We start from the raw sequence: 14,063 nt of genomic DNA, 5'->3' as shown, positions 1-14,063 counted from the left end.
TCTTGCTAAACCACTCTGACCTCCACGTCTCTTCCAAGGGGCATTAACACCGCCTTGTTAAGTTACTGTGACCTCCACGTCTCTTCCAAGGGGCAATAAAGCCGTCTTGTTAGACCACTCTGAACTCCAAGTCTCTCCCAAGGGGCATTAAAACCGTCTTGTTAAGCTACTATGACCTTCACGTCTCTTCCAAGGGGCATTAACACCGTCTTGTTAAATCACTCTGAACTCCACGTCTCTTCCAAGGGGCATTAAAACTGTCTTATTAAGCTACTGTGACCTCCACGTCTCTTCCAAAGGGCATTATAACTGTCTTGTTAAGGTACTGTGAACTCCACGTCTCTCCCAAGGGGCATTAAAACTGTCTTATTAAGCTACTGTGACCTCCACTTCTCTTCCAAGGGGCATTTAAACCGTCTTGTTAAACCACTCGGAACTCCACGTCTCTTCCATGGGGCATTAAAAATGTTTTGCTAAACCACTCTGACCTCCACGTCTCTTCCAAGGGGCATTGAAATCCGTCTTGTTAAAACACTCTGCCCTCCACGCCTCTTCCAAGGGGCATTATAACCATCTTGATAAGCTACTGTGACCTCCACGTCTCTTCCAAGGGGCATTAAAACCGTCTTGTTAAACCACTCTGAACTCCACGTCTCTTCCAAGGGGCATTGAAATCTGTCTTGTTAAACCACTCTGCCCTCCACGTCTCTTCCAAGGGGCATTATATCCATCTTGATAAGCTACTGTGACCTCCACGTCTCTTCCAAGGGGCATTAAAACCATCTTGTTAAACCACTCTGAACTCCACGTCTCTTCCAAGGGGCATTAAAACCGTCTTGTTAATTCACTCTGACCTCCACGTCTCTTCCAAGGTGCATTAAAACTGTCTTGTTAAGCTACTGTGTTCTCCACGTCTCTTCCAAGGGGGATTAAAACCGTCTTGATAAACCACGCTGAACTCCACTTCTCTCCCAAGGGGCATTAAAACCATCTTGTTAAGGTACTGTGACCTCCACGTCTCTTCCAAGGGGCATTAAAACCGTCTTGTTAAGATACTGTGACCTCCACGTCACTTCCAAGGGGCACAAAACCGTCTTGTTAAACCTCTCTGAACGCCACGTCTCTTCCAAGGGGCATTAAAACCGTCTTATTAAGCTACTGTGACCTCCACGTCTCTTCCAAGGGGCATAAAACTGTCTTGTTAAGGTACTGTGACCTCCACATCTCTACCAAGGGGCATTAAAACTGTCTTATTAACCTACTGTGACCTCCACGTCTCTTCCAAGGGGCATTTAAACCGTCTTGTTAAACCACTCTGAACTCCACGTCTCTTCCATGGGGCATTAAAAAAGTTTTGCTAAACCACTCTGAACTACACATCTCTTCCAAAGGGCATTGAAAACCGTCTTGTTAAGCTACTGTGACCTCCACGTCTCTTCCAAGAGGCATTAAAACTTTCTTGTTAAGATACTGTGAACTCCACGTCTCTTCCAAGGGGCATTGAAAACCATCTTGTTAAACCACTCTGACCTCCACGTCTCTTCCAAGGGGCATTATAACCGTCTTGTTAAGCTACTTTGACCTCCACGTCTCTTCCAAGGGGCATTAAAACTTTCTTGTTAAGCTACTGTGAACTCCACGTCTCTTCCAAGGGGCAATACAACCGTCTTGTTAAACCACTCTGAACTCCATGTCTCTCCCAAGGGGCATTAAAACCGTCTTGTTAAGCTACTATGACCTCAACGGCTCTTCCAAGGGGCATTAAAACCATCTTGTTAAACCACTCTGAACTCCACGTCTCTACCAAGGGGCATAATAACCGTCTTATTAAGCTACTGTGACCTCCACGTCTCTTCCAAGTGGCATTATTACCGTCTTGTTAAGGTACTTTGACCTCCACGTCTCTACCAAGAGGCATTAAAACTGTCTCATTAAGCTACTGTGACCTCCTCGTCTCTTCCAAGGGGCATTAAAACTGTCTTGTTAAGCTACTGTGAACTCCACGTCTCTTCCAAGGGGCAATAAAGCCGTCTTGTTAAACCACTCTGAACTCCACGTGTCTCCCAAGGGGCATTAATACCGTCTTGTTAAGCTACTATGTCCTCCATGGCTCTTCCAAGGGGCATTAAAACTATCTTGTTAAACTACTCTGAACTCCACTTCTCTTCCAAGGGGCATAATAACCGTCTTTTTAAGCTACTGTGACCTCCACGTCTCTTCCAAGGGGCATTATTACCGTCTTGTTAAGGTTCTGTGACCTCCTTGTCTCTACCAAGAGGTATTAAATCTGTCTCAAAGAGCTACTGTGACCTCCTCGTCTCTTCCATGGGGCATTTAAACCGTCTTGTTAAACCACTCTGAACTCCATGTCTCTTCCAAGTGGCATTAAAACCATCTTGTTAAGCTACTGTGACCTCAACGTCTCTTCCAAGGGGCAGTAAAACCGTCTTGTTAAACCACTCTGAACTCCACGTCTCTAGCAAGGGGCATTAACACCGTCTTGTTAAACCACTCTGAACTCCCCGTCTGTTCCAAAGGGCATTAAAACCGTATTGTTAAGATAATGTGACCTTCACGTCTCTTTCAAGGGGCATTAAAACCGTCTTGCTAAACCACTCTGACCTCCACTTTTCTTCCAAGGGGAATTAAAACCGTCTTGTTAAGCTACTGTGACCTCCACGTCTCTTCCAAGGGGCAATAAAGCCGTTTTGTTAAACAACACTGAACTCCACGTCTCTTCCAACGGGCATTAAAACCGTATTGTTAAACCACTCTGAACTCCACGTCTCTTCCAAGGGGCATTAAAACCATCTTGCTAAGCTACTGTGACCTCCACGTCTCTTCCAAGGGGCATTAAAACCGTCTTGTTAAACCACCCTGAATTCCATGTATCTTCCAAGGGGCATTAAAATCGTCTTGTTAAACTACTCTGAACTTCACGTCTCTTCCAAGGGGCATTAAAACCGTCTTGTTAAGCTACTGTGACCTCCACGTCACTTCCAAGGGGCACAAAACCGTCTTGTTAAACCAATCTGAACTCCACTTCTCTTGCAATGGGCATTAAAACCGTCTTGTTAAAGCACACTGAACTCCACGTCTCTTCCAAGGGGCATTAAAACTGTCTTGTTAAAGCACTCTGAACTCCACGTCTCTTCCAAGGCGCATTAAAACCGTCTTGTTAAACCACTCTGAACTCCACGTCTGTTTCAAGAGGCAATAAAACCGTCTTGCTAAACCACTCTGACCTCCACGTCTCTTCCAAGGGGCATTAACACCGCCTTGTTAAGTTACTGTGACCTCCACGTCTCTTCCAAGGGGCAATAAAGCCGTCTTGTTAGACCACTCTGAACTCCAAGTCTCTCCCAAGGGGCATTAAAACCGTCTTGTTAAGCTACTATGACCTCCACGTCTCTTCCAAGGGGCATTAACACCGTCTTGTTAAATCACTCTGAACTCCACGTCTCTTCCAAGGGGCATTAAAACTGTCTTATTAAGCTACTGTGACCTCCACGTCTCTTCCAAAGGGCATTATAACTGTCTTGTTAAGGTACTGTGACCTCCACGTCTCTCCCAAGGGGCATTAAAACTGTCTTATTAAGCTACTGTGACCTCCACTTCTCTTCCAAGGGGCATTTAAACCGTCTTGTTAAACCACTCGGAACTCCACGTCTCTTCCATGGGGCATTAAAAATGTTTTGCTAAACCACTCTGACCTCCACGTCTCTTCCAAGGGGCATTGAAATCCGTCTTGTTAAAACACTCTGCCTTCCACGCCTCTTCCAAGGGGCATTATAACCATCTTGATAAGCTACTTTGACCTCCACGTCTCTTCCAAGGGGCATTAAAACCGTCTTGTTAAACCACACTGAACTCCACATCTCTTCCAAGGGGCATTAAAACCGTCTTGTTAATTCACTCTGACCTCCACGTCTCTTCCAAGGTGCATTAAAACTCTCTTGTTAAGCTACTGTGTTCTCCACGTCTCTTCCAAGGGGCATTAAAACCGTCTTGTTAAACCACTCTGAACTCCACGTCTCTTTCAAGGGGGATTAAAACCGTCTTGATAAACCACGCTGAACTCCACTTCTCTCCCAAGGGGCATTAAAACCATCTTGTTAAGGTACTGTGACCTCCACGTCTCTTCCAAGGGGCATTAAAACCGTCTTGTTAAGATACTGTGACCTCCATGTCACTTCCAAGGGGCACAAAACCGTCTTGTTAAACCACTCTGAACTCCCCGTCTGGTCCAAAGGGCATTAAAACCGTATTGTTAAGATAATGTGACCTTCACGTCTCTTTCAAGGGGCATTAAAACCGTCTTGCTAAACCACTCTGACCTCCACTTTTCTTCCAAGGGGAATTAAAACCATCTTGTTAAGCTACTGTGACCTCCACGTCTCTTCCAAGGGGCAATAAAGCCGTTTTGTTAAACAACACTGAACTCCACGTCTCTTCCAACGGGCATTAAAACCGTATTGTTAAACCACTCTGAACTCCACGTCTCTTCCAAGGGGCATTAAAACCATCTTGCTAAGCTACTGTGACCTCCACGTCTCTTCCAAGGGGCATTAAAACCGTCTTGTTAAACCACCCTGAATTCCATGTATCTTCCAAGGGGCATTAAAACCGTCTTGTTAAACCACTCTGAACTTCACGTCTCTTCCAAGGGGCATTAAAACCGTCTTGTTAAGCTACTGTGACCTCCACGTCACTTCCAAGGGGCACAAAACCGTCTTGTTAAACCAATCTGAACTCCACTTCTCTTGCAATGGGCATTAAAACCGTCTTGTTAAAGCACACTGAACTCCACGTCTCTTCCAAGGGGCATTAAAACTGTCTTGTTAAAGCACTCTGAACTCCACGTCTCTTCCAAGGCGCATTAAAACCGTCTTGTTAAACCACTCTGAACTCCACGTCTGTTTCAAGAGGCAATAAAACCGTCTTGCTAAACCACTCTGACCTCCACGTCTCTTCCAAGGGGCATTAACACCGCCTTGTTAAGTTACTGTGACCTCCACGTCTCTTCCAAGGGGCAATAAAGCCGTCTTGTTAGACCACTCTGAACTCCAAGTCTCTCCCAAGGGGCATTAAAACCGTCTTGTTAAGCTACTATGACCTCCACGTCTCTTCCAAGGGGCATTAACACCGTCTTGTTAAATCACTCTGAACTCCACGTCTCTTCCAAGGGGCATTAAAACTGTCTTATTAAGCTACTGTGACCTCCACGTCTCTTCCAAAGGGCATTATAACTGTCTTGTTAAGGTACTGTGACCTCCACGTCTCTCCCAAGGGGCATTAAAACTGTCTTATTAAGCTACTGTGACCTCCACTTCTCTTCCAAGGGGCATTTAAACCGTCTTGTTAAACCACTCGGAACTCCACGTCTCTTCCATGGGGCATTAAAAATGTTTTGCTAAACCACTCTGACCTCCACGTCTCTTCCAAGGGGCATTGAAATCCGTCTTGTTAAAACACTCTGCCTTCCACGCCTCTTCCAAGGGGCATTATAACCATCTTGATAAGCTACTTTGACCTCCACGTCTCTTCCAAGGGGCATTAAAACCGTCTTGTTAAACCACACTGAACTCCACATCTCTTCCAAGGGGCATTAAAACCGTCTTGTTAATTCACTCTGACCTCCACGTCTCTTCCAAGGTGCATTAAAACTCTCTTGTTAAGCTACTGTGTTCTCCACGTCTCTTCCAAGGGGCATTAAAACCGTCTTGTTAAACCACTCTGAACTCCACGTCTCTTTCAAGGGGGATTAAAACCGTCTTGATAAACCACGCTGAACTCCACTTCTCTCCCAAGGGGCATTAAAACCATCTTGTTAAGGTACTGTGACCTCCACGTCTCTTCCAAGGGGCATTAAAACCGTCTTGTTAAGATACTGTGACCTCCATGTCACTTCCAAGGGGCACAAAACCGTCTTGTTAAACCACTCTGAACTCCCCGTCTGGTCCAAAGGGCATTAAAACCGTATTGTTAAGATAATGTGACCTTCACGTCTCTTTCAAGGGGCATTAAAACCGTCTTGCTAAACCACTCTGACCTCCACTTTTCTTCCAAGGGGAATTAAAACCATCTTGTTAAGCTACTGTGACCTCCACGTCTCTTCCAAGGGGCAATAAAGCCGTTTTGTTAAACAACACTGAACTCCACGTCTCTTCCAACGGGCATTAAAACCGTATTGTTAAACCACTCTGAACTCCACGTCTCTTCCAAGGGGCATTAAAACCATCTTGCTAAGCTACTGTGACCTCCACGTCTCTTCCAAGGGGCATTAAAACCGTCTTGTTAAACCACCCTGAATTCCATGTATCTTCCAAGGGGCATTAAAACCGTCTTGTTAAACCACTCTGAACTTCACGTCTCTTCCAAGGGGCATTAAAACCGTCTTGTTAAGCTACTGTGACCTCCACGTCACTTCCAAGGGGCACAAAACCGTCTTGTTAAACCAATCTGAACTCCACTTCTCTTGCAATGGGCATTAAAACCGTCTTGTTAAAGCACACTGAACTCCACATCTCTTCCAAGGGGCATTAAAACTGTCTTGTTAAAGCACTCTGAACTCCACGTCTCTTCCAAGGCGCATTAAAACCGTCTTGTTAAACCACTCTGAACTCCACGTCTGTTTCAAGAGGCAATAAAACCGTCTTGCTAAACCACTCTGACCTCCACGTCTCTTCCAAGGGGCATTAACACCGCCTTGTTAAGTTACTGTGACCTCCACGTCTCTTCCAAGGGGCAATAAAGCCGTCTTGTTAGACCACTCTGAACTCCAAGTCTCTCCCAAGGGGCATTAAAACCGTCTTGTTAAGCTACTATGACCTCCACGTCTCTTCCAAGGGGCATTAACACCGTCTTGTTAAATCACTCTGAACTCCACGTCTCTTCCAAGGGGCATTAAAACTGTCTTATTAAGCTACTGTGACCTCCACGTCTCTTCCAAAGGGCATTATAACTGTCTTGTTAAGGTACTGTGAACTCCACTTCTCTCCCAAGGGGCATTAACACTGTCTTATTAAGCTACTGTGACCTCCACTTCTCTTCCAAGGGGCATTTAAACCGTCTTGTTAAACCACTTGGAACTCCACGTCTCTTCCATGGGGCATTAAAAATGTTTTGCTAAACCACTCTGACCTCCACGTCTCTTCCAAGGGGCATTGAAATCCGTCTTGTTAAAACACTCTGCCCTCCACGCCTCTTCCAAGGGGCATTATAACCATCTTGATAAGCTACTGTGACCTCCACGTCTCTTCCAAGGGGCATTAAAACCGTCTTGTTAAACCACTCTGAACTCCACGTCTCTTCCAAGGGGCATTAAAACCGTCTTGTTAATTCACTCTGACCTCCACGTCTCTTCCAAGGTGCATTAAAACTGTCTTGTTAAGCTACTGTGTTCTCCACGTCTCTTCCAAGGGGCATTAAAACCGTCTTGTTAAACCACTCTGAACTCCACGTCTCTTTCAAGGGGGATTAAAACCGTCTTGATAAACCACGCTGAACTCCACTTCTCTCCCAAGGGGCATTAAAACCATCTTGTTAAGGTACTGTGACCTCCACGTCTCTTCCAAGGGGCATTAAAACCGTCTTGTTAAGATACTGTGACCTCCATGTCACTTCCAAGGGGCACAAAACCGTCTTGTTAAACCACTCTGAACTCCCCGTCTGGTCCAAAGGGCATTAAAACCGTATTGTTAAGATAATGTGACCTTCACGTCTCTTTCAAGGGGCATTAAAACCGTCTTGCTAACCACTCTGACCTCCACTTTTCTTCCAAGGGGAATTAAAACCGTCTTGTTAAGCTACTGTGACCTCCACGTCTCTTCCAAGGGGCAATAAAGCCGTTTTGTTAAACAACACTGAACCCACGTCTCTTCCAACGGGCATTAAAACCGTATTGTTAAACCACTCTGAACTCCACGTCTCTTCCAAGGGCCATTAAAACCATCTTGTTAAGCTACTGTGACCTCCACGTCTCTTCCAAGGCTCATTAAAACCGTCTTGTTAAACCACCCTGAATTCCATGTATCTTCCAAGGGGCATTAAAACCGTCTTGTTAAACCACTCTGAACTTCACGTCTCTTCCAAGGGGCATTAAAACCGTCTTGTTAAGCTACTGTGACCTCCACGTCACTTCCAAGGGGCACAAAACCGTCTTGTTAAACCAATCTGAACTCCACTTCTCTTGCAATGGGCATGAAAACCGTGTTGTTAAAGCACACTGAACTCCACGTCTCTTCCAAGGGGCATTAAAACTGTCTTGTTAAAGCACTCTGAACTCCACGTCTCTTCCAATGTGCATTAAAACCGTCTTGTTAAACCACTCTGAACTCCACGTCTGTTTCAAGAGGCAATAAAACCGTCTTGCTAAACCACTCTGACCTCCACGTCTCTTCCAAGGGGCATTAACACCGCCTTGTTAAGTTACTGTGACCTCCACGTCTCTTCCAAGGGGCAATAAAGCCGTCTTGTTAGACCACTCTGAACTCCAAGTCTCTCCCAAGGGGCATTAAAACCGTCTTGTTAAGCTACTATGACCTTCACGTCTCTTCCAAGGGGCATTAACACCGTCTTGTTAAATCACTCTGAACTCCACGTCTCTTCCAAGGGGCATTAAAACTGTCTTATTAAGCTACTGTGACCTCCACGTCTCTTCCAAAGGGCATTATAACTGTATTGTTAAGGTACTGTGAACTCCACGTCTCTCCCAAGGGGCATTAAAACTGTCTTATTAAGCTACTGTGACCTCCACTTCTCTTCCAAGGGGCATTTAAACCGTCTTGTTAAACCACTCGGAACTCCACGTCTCTTCCATGGGGCATTAAAAATGTTTTGCTAAACCACTCTGACCTCCACGTCTCTTCCAAGGGGCATTGAAATCCGTTTTGTTAAAACACTCTGCCCTCCACGTCTCTTCCAAGGGGCATTATAGCCATCTTGATAAGCTACTGTGACCTCCACGTCTCTTCCAAGGGGCATTAAAACCGTCTTGTTAAACCACTCTGAACTCCACGTCTCTTCCAAGGGGCATTAAAACCGTCTTGTTAATTCACTCTGACCTCCACGTCTCTTCCAAGGTGCATTAAAACTGTCTTGTTAAGCTACTGTGTTCTCCACGTCTCTTCCAAGGGGCATTAAAACCGTCTTGTTAAACCACTCTGAACTCCACGTCTCTTTCAAGGGGGATTAAAACAGTCTTGATAAACCACGCTGAACTCCACTTCTCTCCCAAGGGGCATTAAAACCATCTTGGAAAGGTACTGTGACCTCCACGTCTCTTCCAAGGGGCATTAAAACCGTCTTGTTAAGATACTGTGACCTACACGTCACTTCCAAGGGGCACAAAACCGTCTTGTTAAACCTCTCTGAACTCCACGTCTCTTCCAAGGGGCATTAAAACCGTCTTATTAAGCTACTGTGACCTCCATGTCTCTTCCAAGGGGCATTAAAACTGTCTTGTTAAGGTACTGTGACCTCCACATCTCTTCCAAAGGGCATTAAAACTGTCTTATTAAGCTACTGTGACCTCCACGTCTCTTCCAAGGGGCATTTAAACCGTCTTGTTAAACCACTCTGAACTCCACGTCTCTTCCATGGGGCATTAAAAAAGTTTTGCTAAACCACTCTGAACTACACATCTCTTCCAAAGGGCATTGAAAACCGTCTTGTTAAGCTACTGTGAACTCCACGTCTCTTCCAAGGGGCATTGAAAACCATCTTGTTAAACCACTCTGACCTCCACGTCTCTTCCAAGGGGCATTATAACCGTCTTGTTAAGCTACTTTGACCTCCACGTCTCTTCCAAGGGGCATTAAAACTTTCTTCTTAAGCTACTGTGAACTCCACGTCTCTTCCTAGGGGCAATAAAGCCGTCTTGTTAAACCACTCTGAACTCCATGTCTCTCCTAAGGGGCATTAAAACCGTCTTGTTAAGCTACTTTGACCTCCACGGCTCTTCCAAGGGGCATTAAAACCATCTTGTTAAACCACTCTGAACTCCACGTCTCTACCAAGGGGCATAATAACCGTCTTATTAAGCTACTGTGACCTCCATGTCTCTTCCAAGTGGCATTATTACCGTCTTGTTAAGGTACTGTGACCTCCTCGTCTCTTCCAAGGGGCATTAAAACTGTCTTGTTAAGCTACTGTGAACTCCACGTCTCTTCCAAGGGGCAATAAAGCCGTCTTGTTAAACCACTCTGAACTCCACGTGTCTCCCAAGGGGCATTAAAACCGTCTTGTTAAGCTACTATGTGCTCCACGGCTCTTCCAAGGGGCATTAAAACTATCTTGTTAAACAACTCTGATCTCCACTTCTCTTCCAAGGGGCATAATAACCGTCTTTTTAAGCTACTGTGACCTCCACGTCTCTTCCAAGGGGCATTATTACTGTCTTGTTAAGGTTCTGTGACCTCCATGTCTCTACCAAGAGGTATTAAAACTGTCTCAAAGATCTACTGTGACCTCCTCGTCTCTTCCATGGGGCATTTAAACCGTCTTGTTAAACCACTATGAACTCCACGTCTGTTCCAAGGGGCATTAAAACTATATTGTTAAGCTACTGTGACCTCCATGTCTCTTCCAAGGGGCATTAAAACCGTCTTGATAAACCACTCTGAACTCCATGTCTCTTCCAAGTGGCATTAAAACCATCTTGTTAAGCTACTGTGACCTCAACGTCTCTTCCAAGGGGCATTAAAACCGTCTTGTTAAACCACTCTGAACTCCACGTCTCTTCCAAGGGGCATTAACACCGTCTTGTTAAACCACTCTGAACTCCCCGTCTGTTCCAAAGGGCATTAAAACCGTATTGTTAAGATAATGTGACCTCCACGTCTCTTTCAAGGGGCATTAAAACCGTCTTGCTAAAGCACTCTGACCTCCAGTTTTCTTCCAAGGGGAATTAAAACCGTCTTGTTAAGCTACTGTGACCTCCACGTCTCTTCCAAGGGGCAATAAAGCCGTTTTGTTAAACAACACTGAACTCCACGTCTCTTCCAACGGGCATTAAAACCGTCTTGTTAAACCACTCTGAACTCCACGTCTCTTCCAAGGGGCATTAAAACCATCTTGTTAAGCTACTGTGACCTCCAACGTCTCTTCCAAGGGGCATTAAAACCGTGTTGTTAAACCACTCTGAATTCCACGTATCTTCCAAGGGGCATTAAAACCGTCTTGTTAAACCACTCTGAACTTCACGTCTCTTCCAAGGGGCATTAAAACCGTCTTGTTAAGCTACTGTGACCTCCACGTCACTTCCAAGGGGCACAAAACCGTCTTGTTAAACCAATCTGAACTCCACTTCTCTTGCAGTGGGCATTAAAACCGTCTTGTTAAAGGACACTGAACTCCACGTCTCTTCCAAGGGGCATTAAAAACGTCTTGCTAAACCAGTCTGAACTCCACGTCTGTTCCAAGGGGCATTAAAACCGTCTTGCTAAACCATTTTGACCTCCACGTCTCTTCCAAGGGGCATTAACACCGCCTTGTTAAGTTACTGTGACCTCCACGTCTCTTCCAAGGGGCAATAAAGCCGTCTTGTTAAACCACTCTGAACTCCAAGTCTCTCCCAAGGGGCATTAAAACTGTCTTGTTACGTTACTATGACCTCCACGTCTCTTCCAAGGGGCAATAACACCGTCTTGTTAAATCACTCTGAACTCCACGTCTCTTCCAAGGGGCATTAAAACCGTCTTATTAAGCTACTGTGACCTCCACGTCTCTTCCAAGGGGCATTATAACCGTCTTGTTAAGATACTGTGACCTCCACGTCTCTCCCAAGGGGCATTAAAACTGTCTTTTTAAGCTACTGTGACCTCCACTTCTCTTCCAAGGGGCATTTAAACCGTCTTGTTAAACCACTCGGAACTTCACGTCTCTTGCAAGGGGCATTAAAATCGTTTTGCTAAACCACTCTGAACTCCACGTCTCAGCCAAGTGGCATTGAAACCCGTCTTGTTAAACCACTCTGACCTCTACGTCTCTTCCAAGGGGCATTATAACAGTCTTGCTAAGCTACTGTGACCTCCACGTCTCTTCCAGGGGGCAATAAAACCGTCTTGTTAAACCACTCTGAACTCCACATCTCTTCCAAGGGGCATTAAAACCGTCTTGTTAATTCATTCTGACCTCCACGTCTCTTCCAATGTGCATTAAAACTGTCTTGTTAAGCTACTGTGTTCTCCACGTCTCTTCCAAGGGGCATTATAACCGTCTTATTAAACCACTCTAAACTCCATGTCTCTTTCAAGGTGGATTAAAACCGTCTTGTTAAACCACGCTGAACTCCACTTCTCTCCCAAGGGGCATTAAAACCATCTTGTTAAGGTACTGTGACCTCCACGTCTCTACCAAGGGGCATTAAAACCGTCTTCTTAAACCACTCTGAACTCCACGTCTCTTCCAAGGGGCATTAAAACAGTCTTGCTAAACCACTCTGAACTCCCCGTCTCTTCCAAGGGCCATTAAAACCGTCTTGTTAAGATACTGTGACCTCCACGTCACTTCCAAGGGGCACAAAACCGTCTTGTTAAACCTCTCTGAACTCCGCGTCTCTTCCAAGGGGCATTAAAACCGTCTTATTAAACTACTGTGACCTCCACGTCTCTTCCAAGGGGCATTAAAACTGTCCTGTTAAGGTACTGTGACCTCCACATCTCTACCAAGGGGCATTAAAACTGTCTTATTAAGCTACTGTGACCTCCACGTCTCTTCCAAGGGGCATTTAAACCGTCTTGTTAAACCACTCTGAACTCCACGTCCCTTCCATGGGGCATTAAAAAAGTTTTGCTAAACCACTCTGACCTCCACGTCTCTTCCAAAGGGCATTGAAAAACGTCTTGTTAAGCTACTGTGACCTCCACGTCTCTTCCAAGGGGCATTGAAAACCGTCTTGTTAAACGACTCTGACCTCCACGTCTCTTCGAAGGGGCATTATAACCGTCTTGTTAAGCTACTTTGACCTCCACGTCTCTTCCAAGGGGCATTGAAATCCGTCTTGTTAAAACACTCTGCCCTCCACGCCTCTTCCAAGGGGCATTATAACCATCTTGATAAGCTACTGTGACCTCCACGTCTCTTCCAAGGGGCATTAAAACCGTCTTGTTAAACCACTCTGAACTCCACGTCTCTTCCAAGGGGCATTAAAACCGTCTTGTTAATTCACTCTGACCTCCACGTCTCTTCCAAGGTGCATTAAAACTGTCTTGTTAAGCTACTGTGTTCTCCACGTCTCTTCCAAGGGGCATTAAAACCGTCTTGTTAAACCACTCTGAACTCCACGTCTCTTTCAAGGGGGATTAAAACCGTCTTGATAAACCACGCTGAACTCCACTTCTCTCCCAAGGGGCATTAAAACCATCTTGTTAAGGTACTGTGACCTCCACGTCTCTTCCAAGGGGCATTAAAACCGTCTTGTTAAGATACTGTGACCTCCATGTCACTTCCAAGGGGCACAAAACCGTCTTGTTAAACCACTCTGAACTCCCCGTCTGGTCCAAAGGGCATTAAAACCGTATTGTTAAGATAATGTGACCTTCACGTCTCTTTCAAGGGGCATTAAAACCGTCTTGCTAACCACTCTGACCTCCACTTTTCTTCCAAGGGGAATTAAAACTGTCTTGTTAAGCTACTGTGACCTCCACGTCTCTTCCAAGGGGCAATAAAGCCGTTTTGTTAAACAACACTGAACCCACGTCTCTTCCAACGGGCATTAAAACCGTATTGTTAAACCACTCTGAACTCCACGTCTCTTCCAAGGGGCATTAAAACCATCTTGTTAAGCTACTGTGACCTCCACGTCTCTTCCAAGGCTCATTAAAACCGTCTTGTTAAACCACCCTGAATTCCATGTATCTTCCAAGGGGCATTAAAACCGTCTTGTTAAACCACTCTGAACTTCACGTCTCTTCCAAGGGGCATTAAAACCGTCTTGTTAAGCTACTGTGACCTCCACGTCACTTCCAAGGGGCACAAAACCGTCTTGTTAAACCAATCTGAACTCCACTTCTCTTGCAATGGGCATGAAAACCGTGTTGTTAAAGCACACTGAACTCCAC

Source organism: Phyllobates terribilis, unplaced genomic scaffold (genome assembly GCF_046119375.1).
Source record: "Phyllobates terribilis strain yellow unplaced genomic scaffold, ASM4611937v1 Scaffold_13__5_contigs__length_258822181, whole genome shotgun sequence".
Classification (NCBI taxonomy): Eukaryota; Metazoa; Chordata; class Amphibia; order Anura; family Dendrobatidae; genus Phyllobates; species Phyllobates terribilis.
The sequence above is the reverse complement of the archived record's forward strand: the minus strand, read 5'-3'. Positions refer to the sequence as shown.